The sequence below is a fragment of the Macrobrachium nipponense genome, chromosome 14 (genome assembly GCF_015104395.2).
Source record: "Macrobrachium nipponense isolate FS-2020 chromosome 14, ASM1510439v2, whole genome shotgun sequence".
Lineage (NCBI taxonomy): Eukaryota > Metazoa > Arthropoda > Malacostraca > Decapoda > Palaemonidae > Macrobrachium > Macrobrachium nipponense.
Window position 1 is genome coordinate 70,286,238 of NC_087207.1, and position 10,674 is coordinate 70,296,911.

Consider the following 10,674-nt stretch of genomic DNA (forward strand, 5'->3'; position numbering starts at 1 on the left):
CTTTCATTTCACCCGCGCTATTTTCTTCATTCTTAACACTCAACTAGATGGCTTCTTATTCGTTCACCATACTGGTTAATGAAAAAAAAAAATAAGAATACGATTCTGTAAGGGCTATTACTTAGAAATGGTTTATTATTTCAGATTTTCCCAAGAGGAAATCTTGGGATATATTTATACTCGGTTACTCAAAGAGTTTTAACCTTTTTCTACTCCAGCTTATGCTCTACAAGTACGTAATGAAGTATTCAAAATACTGAGTAAGTGTAGAGTAGATCACTGCTAGAATGCATTAGTATTATTAGTGGAACTACTTCCACTGATCACAGACTGAAAAAGAAAATACTTTATCCTGATAATGATTAAGCACGCTTTTTCTGTTATGCCAGGATTTTCTAGCTGATAACTTCCTGTTTTTGACGACATTTTTGCCATTGATAGGCTATAGGAGAAAACCCTTTCAAAATATCTTGATAAATTGCTGAAACATAAAAAAAAACAATGTTTGAATGGTGATATGAACAGCAGAGAGAGAGAGAGAGAGAGAGAGAGAGAAACTCTCTTTATTTCTGTTTTGAAAATATTCTCCTTCAAACCGATATTATAGATTTATTTTGTCACCTTTAACGTATTATCCAAGAGTTTGAATAACAACGTGATATTCACTTTAATTCAGATATGGGACCAAAATATCTTTCTCCCAGCATGAATAAATGAAGTCGTCGAGAGAGAGAACTTGGCGAAAAATTTGTTATTAAATTTCTCTCTCATATTGTGATCATATTCCTTCTTGGGTACTTTACAACCTCTAAGAGATAATGGCACCTTTGCCCAATGCAGACGCGCGCCATCTCTTAGCGAGTAGAATCGTCTACCCTTGCTAGCTAAAAGTGTGGTAACAAAAATTGCTGAATTATATCATAAAACCTTTTTACGTTGAAAACAGCCTCAACGAAAAGTGGGGATTCGCTTTCACTCAGCTAAATTGATTGATTTGTGAAATTAGAGATTGGTGGAGTGGTTGGACAGTAAGATAAAGAGACACAGAAAAATAAGGAGTAGTAGTACAATGGTCTACAGGTAGAACTGGGAGAAAACTCCACAAGCACACCGAGAAGTAATAGTCAGAGAGGCTGGACAGCAAGACTGAAAAAAAAAAGGAAGCGGGAGTGGAGGTGAAGTAAAAGATTATGTCAATAAGCGGATGACGCTAGGGGCCGAATGAAGCAGCAATCACCCTTCACCAATGCCTACAGTGCATCACATAAGGTACACTGACGACACTAAATCCCCTCTCTGGGCACCAAACATAGTGACTGTAAACTCCATTATAACCTTTGGTAGTAACCCCCGCCCGCACCTCCATTCGTAGATGTTGAAATAATGCTCCAACTTTTCACAGGTTCCAAGGCATTCCCAAGTGAGATTGAAAGTGAGGTTAGGGCCTTCAAAATAAAATGTTTTCCTTGGAGAATTTAAATGCGCGCTTAAACAGTTCCGAATAAAATGCGCTCCACGGGGAGCTTAACATTCTGCTGGAACCTTTTAGAATAAAACGCGCCCCACCGGAAGACCAGCTTCCAGAGAGAAATCGTCTGAGGTTTTATGATTCAACAGCTTTGGGTTTTGTGATATAGACGAGAAAGGTCACGCCAAATGCCCTTCGCTAGTTTCATTGTTTATGTATTGTGAAACTTTGGTCTGACAACAGGGAGAGGGAACAGTATTTACACACAATATCATGAATTGCCTTTTGCTTTACGAGTTTTGATTAAATGGTATGTAAGGCCCGTATTCACCGAGTGTCACTGAAATTGGGAATTGAGCTGGTGACGAACTGATTATGAATTTCTATTTTTTCTTGCTGTAGTGTGCGCTTTCTGTATGTTCTCAACTATGTGCAATTTGCACTATAACGAATTTAGTTACGAATGATTCTATAAAACACGTTATACTCTCTCTCTCTCTCTCTCTCTCTCTCTCTCTCTCTCTCTCTCTCTCACACACATAAAAAATATTGCTATAATCGTGCGTTATATTTTTTGCTACGAATGATTCTAGATAACACGTGTAATAGCCATTGTATTACACACGGTTCTCTCTAATATGTTGCTAAATGTTTTCCTGTATTTTTTCGTGGCATCAGGGATTCCATACTTTCGATTATATATTTTTCATTCGTCCCTCGTATCCTATTTTATAAATTTTTTGGTTAAGTTTGCTTTCACGCATGCCTGTTTCCCCTTTTGCTATGTGCTACTTTTTTTCCGAATGTTCCAAAGTTCCTGATTTTGGACTGAGTCAGTATAGTTTTCCCATGTGTCCCCGAGGACTCTCTCTCTCTCTCTCTCTCTCTCTCTCTCTCTCTCTCTCTCTCTCTCTCTCTCTCTCTCTCTCTTTTTTTTTTTTTTTTTTTTTTTTTTTTTTTTTTTTTTTTTTTTTTTTTTTTTTTTTTTTTTCTTTTTCATTCTTCTTCAATTTTTCCAGAGGCCCCTCCCTCTTATTTTAGAGCCTTTTCGTTTTTCCACCTTTTCAACGTTGTTTTCTGTTATTTTAGAGCCTTTACGTTTTTTTTAGCTCACCTTTTGAACGTTGTTTTCTGTTATGCGTTTTACCCAGTTCTTGCTTGTGAGTTGTGCGTGTTCGTTTCTCTGGTCACCCCTGAGTTTCTGCCTCATAAATTTATTTGTTCGATCTCTCATATATTCCAGAGTCCTACTTTGGAATGCCTCCAGATATTCGTGTTTGCCTCAGAAATTTATCTGTTCCATCTCCCATACATTCCAGAGTCCTATATTGGAATGCCTCCAAATATTTTCTCATACATTCCAGAGTCCTACTTTGCAATGCTTCCAAATAGTCTCTCATACATTCCAGAGTCATACTTTGGAATGCCTCCAAATATTCTATCATACATACCAGAGTCCTACTTTGGAATGCCTCCAGATATTCGTGTTTGCCTCAGAAATTTATCTGTTCCAACTCCCATACATTCCAGAGTCCTACTTTGGAATGGGAATGTCTCCAAATATTCGCGCTCTGCCTCAGAAATTTATTTGTTCCAACTCCCATACATTCCAGAGTCCTACTTTGGAATACCTCCAGATATTCGTGTTTGCCTCGGAAATCTATCTGCTCCATCTCATACATTCCAGAGTCCTACTTCGGAATGCCTCCAAATATTCGGGAATTTGATTCTACTTTAGTTTTTTTACCATTAGTTCCTGAGTCCAGGGATTTAAATTCACGTTCCCACTTGTCCCTGAATACCAGTTTTTGTTTCTTTTGTTATCCCTATGAATTCCTTTTGTTGGATTCCCTGTTCTAGATTTTCTTGTTTGTTCCTGAGTCTGTACTTTTGATTTTTATTTGTCTACTTTTGTACACGCCCCATTTCAAACTAACCTGAATCCTTATGATTTTCCCTCATGAAAGGTTTTCAGAGAGAGAGAGAGAGAGAAGAGAGAGAGAGAGAGAGAGAGAGAGAGTATAACGTTTGGTACAATAGTGGGTCCTTGACAGGTGTTTGGCGTCTAACGTTGTTGTTTGGAACTAAGCTTTGGAACTAAAATTCGGCATTATCCTAGTGCATGCCAGTGCGGGTTCTTCCTCTTAGAGCAGCCTGTAAGAGTCATCCTGATGTTATGCAAGTGATAAAGATGGTCAGGATTAAGATATTTTTACGGATTTGGTGATGCATAAATTGGAAAGATTTATGAGATACTCATAATCTACAAGCGTGATTCACTTGAGGGCAATCTAATACCAAATTTTATGTCGCAAATTAACATACAGAAGACGAGTTTAATTGATGGAGGAGAACTTCCCATTAATATGCAATGACACTCAACAAGTGAACTTTTTGTGACCGAGCTTCGTGCTGATATTTCAGAAACATTGAAAGGTCTCCGATTCCAGATCAAGGAGGAGCCACTAGGTTAAGTGACGTCTCCGCAGAATAGCAGATCTGCGAAAATTAAAGATGCAAATGATGCTCCGCGGTGGACTGTAAAGTTGTGGAAAATTAAGTTCATCAACCCAAAAGGTCTCTCTCTGAAGACTAAAAATTTCATCCTGCCAAAGTAGATTTTACCGACAGTCGAAGAGGGGTTCTGTTCTGCTCCGAGCTCTCGTTTGGTGCATTTCGGTGACGTATAGCTTCAGAGCCTTGGCTTTTACGTCTTCGATCAGGAAATGATAATGAAATCTCGAGGTAATGATTTAAATTTGAGAAAGCACGTATTATCATTATTGCCGTTGTTGATGTTTTGCCGTGGCTGGTATTAATAGTAATAACATAGCAAGCAATTGTACGACAGCTTATACTTTAGTCATTATTATTGTTATATATATTACCCTGGAAGTAAGCCTACAATCGCCTTTTCTTTTGTTGTTGTTGTTCTTGTTAGGAGCTAGGAAAGCCCTATGGATAAACCTAAATGGTTCTGAAAAAAGTATTTCGCGTTGAGTTAAAGATACAGGAATTTTAGGATAGGATATTTATGATTTTATTAGGATGAAAATGTAAGAACAAATAAATAATGTGCATAATAAACAGTACAGAACAGTTACTTCTAATAAGATATAGTGTATTTATTTTAATTTTCGTTGGTGAAACAACGCACTAATTGACCGTAGATTTTAGCACGCGCCCCGAGTAAGATGGAAGTCGGATTACGCCTTTTTATTATTATTATTATTATTATTATTATTATTATATTATTATTATTATTATTAATTTTTTTTTTTTTTTTTTTTTTTGGGGTGGGGTGGGGCGGTTTATCACAGTCCTCCAATTCGACTGGGTGGTATTTATAGTGTGGGGTTCCGGGTTGCATCCTGCCTCCTTAGGAGTCCATCACTTTTCTTACTATGTTCGCCGTTTCTAGGACCACACTCTTCTGCATGAGTCCTGGTGCTACTTCAGCCTCTAGTTTTTCCAGATTCCTTTTCAGGGATCTTGGGATCGTGCCTAGTGTTCCTATGATTATGGGTACAATTTCCACTGTCATATCCCATATCCATCTTATTTTTATTGTCAGGTCTTGATACTTATCCATTTTTTCCCTCTCTTTCTCTTCAACTCTGGTGTCCCATGGTATTGCGACATCGATGAGTGATACTTTCTTCTTGATTTTCTTGATTTTGTCAATCAACGTCACGTCTGGTCTATTTGCACGTATCGCCCTATCTGTTCTGATACCATAGTCCCAGAGGATCTTTGCCTGATCGTTTGCTATCACTCCTTCAGGTTGGTGCTCGTACCACTTATTACTGCAAGGTAGCTGATGTTTCTTGCACAGGCTCCAGTGGAGGGCTTTTGCCACTGAATCATGCCTCTTTTTGTAATGGTTCTGTGCAAGTGCCGGACATTCGCTTGCTATGTGGTTTATGGTCTCATTTTTTGTATTCCACTTCCTACATATGGGATATGTTCTTTGAACATATCTGGTTCTTAGGGCCTGATCTTGTGCCGCTGTTATCATTCCTTCAGTTTCCTTCTTGAGCTCTCCCCTCAGTAGCCATTGCCATGTGTCATCGCTGGCCAGTTCTTTAGTCTGTCTCATGTATTGTCCGTGAATTGGTTTGTAGTGCCATTCCTCTGTTATGTTTGTCATTTTCCTGTCTCTGTACATTTCTGGGTCTTCGTCTACTTTTATTAGTCCTTCTTCCCATGCACTCTTGAGCCACTCGTCTTCAGTGGTTTTCAGATATTGCCCCAGTGCTCTGTTCTCGATGTTGACGCAGTCCTCTATACTTAGTAGTCCTCTCCCTCCTTCCTTTCGTGTTATGTATAGTCTGTCCGTATTTTGGGTGTAGTGCTTTGTGTATTGTCATATGTTTCCTAGTTTTCTGGTCTATCTTATTATTATTATTATTATTATTATTATTATTATTATTATTATTATTATTATTATTATTATTATTATTATTATTATTATTATTATTATTATTATTATTATTATCATATTGGGCTACCAATGAAACTCTTATTATAAATATTATTATTAAGGAAGGAGATTCTCTATTGGTTCGAGTAATTCCTTTATTTCTTAAGTGAAAGAGTGTGCAGTAATTGTGCTTTTTTAATTTCACGAAGGATTTAGGCGCCAAACAGTCAACAACGAGAACCATAGTCTTTAAATCACTTTTATGTGTGACACCTTCTATAAAGAACGACGGAAACTGTCATATTTTACATTTTTAAAAATTATAAAAAATTTTATAGTTATATTAGTCGATTTTACATTGGTTAATTATTATTAATTACATGTTCATATTATAAAGTGAAAACTATATCGAAAGTGTCTGGATACTCCATTTCTTCAAGTCAATACTAAGGTTCTTTTTATGTCTGTAGGTTATAGAACCTTTAGAAAAATTGATAAACTTTAATTTCAAATAAACATTTTCGTTTGTGCCCCTATTCAGTATCAAAGTATTGCCATAGACCACTTCCAGATTTTAGTTTTCTGTCAAAGAAAATGTTCGAGGTGGCTATTTGTCTGGCCGTCAGGACGTTTTGTGTCCGCCTTCTGATATGAAAAAACTACCGAAGCTAGAGGGCTGCAAATTGGCATGTTGATCATTCACCCTCCTATCATCAAACATATCAAATTGTAGCCATCTAGCCTCAGTAGTTTTGATTTTATTTAAGATTCAAGTTAGCCATAATCGTGCGTCAGGCAGTGATATAGGACAGGCCACCACCGGGCCGTGCTTAAGTTTCATGGGCCGGTATCATGCAGCATTATACCGAGACCACCGAAAGATAACTCTTATTTTCGACGGCCTTGATTATTTCCTGTAGAGAAAACTCGATTTCGTCGAAGAAACTTCGGCGTATTTTTTACTTGCTTATTTTTGGCTTCGGATTAGATTTCCCGTGTTGTTTTACACAGACAATTTAAATTCAAATCGCATTCCAGGAAATCCTGGAATAGATTCCCAAGAACTCGGTAGAATGAGCTTTTAATTCCCGATTTCTTTACGCGAAATCAGCTGGCAGTGGGACGCACTTGGAAAGAGTTTTAGCAATGGATTTTTTTATCCCCCCCCCCAAATTTTTTTTTAAGTATATAAGGACAAATACAACGCTTTCAGCGTCTGTACTACTTACCAACTGGTTAGCAAGTAGAAAGGTTATCTTGGGGGTAGGTAGTCGTTCACCTAAAGCAGTGGTTTTCCAACCTGTGGGGCGCGCCCACTGGTGGGAGGGGGGGGGGGGCTCGAAGGACTGCCAGGGGGGGCCCGGGGGGCCGCCAATGCTTGAAGAAGGGGATAATTATATCTGAAAACTATTAATTATGATGGAATTCATAATTTCAAATAACTGAGAAAATATTTCAGGTATGAATATGAAATTTAGTTGTCTAATTATATAAATTATTTCAAATTCTATATTAATGAATTTATATTATATTATATATATATATATATATATATATAAGATATATATATATATATATATATATATATATATATATATATATATATATATATATATATATATATATATATATATGGTGAATTATTGACACGTGCCGACTAAACCAGTAAATTACAGTGTTAGGGAAAGGGGGTTGGCTGCGATAATGTGCCATTAATTAAATGGGGTGGGAAGGGGCCGAGAATTTTAAAAGATTGGAAACCTGACCTAAATCGGTCAATCAGCTAGATGCTCAGTTTCCTAAGGGCATAAGTTAATTGTTAGACATAATTCGTTTTTTAATAATAATAATATTAATAGATAACCTTTGAATCGTCACAGGTAATTAAACTGAAATAACAAGAAAACTTTTCATGTCCTCTGGAAATCTGATACACCAGCCACACGTTGATGAAGATAAGATATTAAGAAGAATAGCGAAGTCTCGATTTAAATTGAATGTCGTAGAAATAGCCATTGTTTTCGATGCTACTGCCCTTAGAGAACGTTTACTCCCTAATAATAATAATAATAATAATAATAATAATAATAATAATAATAATAATAATAATAATAATAATAATAATAATAATAATAATAATAATAATAATAATAATAATAATAATAATAATAAAGAGAAAAAATTGATAAGTATCAAGACCTGAAAATAAAAATAAGAAGGATATGGGATATGCCAATGGAAATTGTATCCGTAATCATAGGGACACTAAGCACAATCCCGAGATCCCTGAAAAGGAACCTGGAAAAATTAGATGCTGAAGTAGCTCCAGGACTCATGCAGAAGAGGGTGCTCCTGGAAACAGTAGGAGGCAGGATGCATCCCGGAACCCCACACTATAAAACTACTCAGTCAAATAGGATGTCCGTGTCAGACCGAAAAAAATTATTATTATTAATTAACAAGATAATAGCCCTACTCACATGGAAGAAGCCTACGGGGCCCATTAATTTAATATTCAAAAAGAACGCAGTGTTCATTTGAAAAATTACGTAATTACTGAAGATGAAAGGCAATACAAAAAGTAGAGAACTACATAAGTAAGTACAAGGCAAATTGTCTTGGTTTTAACACATACTCCCATCATTTTCAAGCAGTACCGCCAAAGGCGTTCGATAGATGGGCGATTAATTTAAAATCAATCGTAATAGCATGAATTCTACAACCATTTTTCCTGGCTCGTATATGCTTGGTCCGTGAGTCGACTCCTGGCGTTATCATTAATCGGTCAATCCTGTTGTGAATGGATACCACTACCAAGTGTGGCAAGAAAAAGGAACCGTAATTATATATATATATATATATATATATATATATATATATATATATATATATATATATATATATAGATAGATAGATAGATAGATAGATAGATAGATAGATAGATAGATAGATAGATAGATAGATAGATAGATAGATAGAAGTAGATAGATACATAGATACATATATACATATATTCTATTATGTATTGTGTGTGTTTATCCTGTACATGTGAAATTAAATTGGACAGTTTGCTTATAATTTCCATTCAAGATTCAATGTTCAAAGAGAGTTAGCGACACCCCGCGGTATTTTCTGTACAATATTCTAACTGATGATTCATTTTAACAAGCATCGCAGCTTCCTCGGAGTTATTGGATAAATAAATAGAATATTAATTTATGATTTCATTGTGGAATGCATGCGACAAGAGCAGTATAATCTGTCCCTAGGGGAGAATTACTATTATTGGAACGAGGGAGACACTCGTTTATACTATTCAGACGCTCAGTGATGCAACTGGATCATAATGCTAATAAATAAGGTGAAAAAGTATTTAAAATAAATGTATCAGTAGACTACGAGTCACCAGTATTTTGTGATAGTAGTTAAAATAATAAGAATGATGATAAGCGTGAACGTTGGCGTAGAAAAAAAATAGCTATAAAGTATAACGGTCTAAAAGGATAACTGGGAGAAAATCTCACAGTCGCACTAAAAAGTAATTAGTCAGAGAGAATGGACAGCAAAGCTGAAGAAAGGAAGCTGCTGGGAATGGAATTGCAGGGAAAGGCTAAAAGTGGGCGTAGCTATAGTAGATTCACATCTCCCGTGCATTTGATGTCTAGGCCAGTCCCGTACGACGCTCCTGATTGGCTGTTGATAAGCCAATCACAGGGCTGGAAACTCTCAGGCTCTCGAGAGAGTTAACATAGGCAGGATGTATGTTCCACCTCTCCTGAGGGATACGTCTTTCAAAAGTATCCCTCAGGAGAGGTGGAGCATAGATCCTGCCTATGTGAATTCTCTCGAGAGACAGAGTTTCAGCCCTGTGATTGGCTTATCAACAGCCAATCAGGAACGGGTGGTGTGAATCTACTATAGTCCAGAAGAGACGTTGCAAACATTCTTTAGTAATGCTTACAGGTCGCCTTACAAGGTACACTGATGGCACTGCAGTATCTTCCTGCGTGGAACGTTTAAATGATGCTGAAAGTAAACCCATCCATTTCAGCGTTTCTAGAAGGGAATAAGATTGGTAACTATTACAAAATCCTCATAGTAGCACGAGTCTTCAAATGAAGAAACAAATCCACAGTTATGTAAATGTACATATATTTAAGTTTAAAGCTTAAAGGAAAGCTTTCGGGAATCTGTTTGGTTTCCCTTATCAATCTATTGATAAGGAGTGCCGCACAGATTCCTGAAAACTAACCTTAAAGTTTTAAACTTAAATATATGTACATTTACATAACTGTGGATTCGTTTCTCCATCGGTAACTATTTTAGGACAGATGCATGCACCGTTGAGGAACTTGCATTTTCAGAATGATCTTGGTTGATTTGTAAACAACTTAAAGTTAGTCTATAACTGTGGATTGCAGTGTAGCGTTTCTCGTAATCAGGAAATTTCCGGGTTAGGCTTACACTAAAGCCTCGTGTGCTTCATTTAGAAGGGATCGCAGAGCATAATTCTTCTCACACTTTCATTATAACTGTTTCTTAATGTAACGCCTCCTCTTCACATTCGATGACGTACTAAGCTATATTGTTTTTAGAATCACCTTCATTACTTCCCATTTTCCGAAGCTATTATTCGTGTTATTCATTCATTTGGAGCATTTCTTTCATCCAGACATAACTTGGGCACCCGCTCCCACTTACTTTCGCTGTCTACTACTTAACGCTTACATTGTTCAACTTTATTACTCTTTCTTCTCGGTATTCCTTTGGAAACCCTCCTCCA